The sequence below is a fragment of the Gavialis gangeticus genome, unplaced genomic scaffold (assembly GCF_001723915.1).
Source record: "Gavialis gangeticus isolate Ggan-Ray unplaced genomic scaffold, GavGan_comp1, whole genome shotgun sequence".
Classification (NCBI taxonomy): Eukaryota; Metazoa; Chordata; order Crocodylia; family Gavialidae; genus Gavialis; species Gavialis gangeticus.
In genome coordinates, this window is record NW_017729030.1 from 49,232,027 (window position 1) to 49,232,487 (window position 461).

Sequence of the window (461 nt, forward strand, 5' to 3'; positions counted from 1 at the left end):
CATGGTTTGGGCGGGGGGGTGCTCCCTGGATCTGCATGGGATGGGGCGGGCTGTGGCCAGGGCTACGCAGGGCTCTTCTCAGCGGGGGCTAGGCTCGGAGCGGGCGCCGGCAGTGCTGGGAGGTTGCTTCATCCACCCCAAATTTCACTGCTGCTCCGCTCCCAGTACTGCTGCTGCCAGCCGCCCAGCACAGCCCTGGTTCTTCCCAGCATGTGGGTGGAGGCAGGGCCTTCACTGGGGCTGCGCTGGGCAGCTGGTGGTGGTGGTGCTGGAAGCAGAGTGGCAGCAAAATTTGGGGTGGATGCAGCATCCTCCCAGCACTGCTGGCGCCTGCTTCGAGTCTAGCCCCCGCCGAGAAGAGCCTTGCGCAGCCCCAGCTGCAGCCCAGCCTGCCCTACGCAGATCTGGGGGCACAACTCCCTGCCTCAGGGTGTAAGCAGCAGTGGGAGCTGCCTCCCCCC

At 66.8% G+C, this 461-nt stretch overlaps 1 protein-coding gene across 2 annotated transcripts in view; it reads left to right on the top strand.

Annotated features, from left to right (window-relative positions):
• The window catches only part of ARHGAP10 (Rho GTPase activating protein 10), a 246,540-nt gene that overhangs the window by 114,582 nt on the left and 131,497 nt on the right, over window positions 1-461 (top strand). The gene's annotated exons all lie outside the window — the stretch shown is intronic.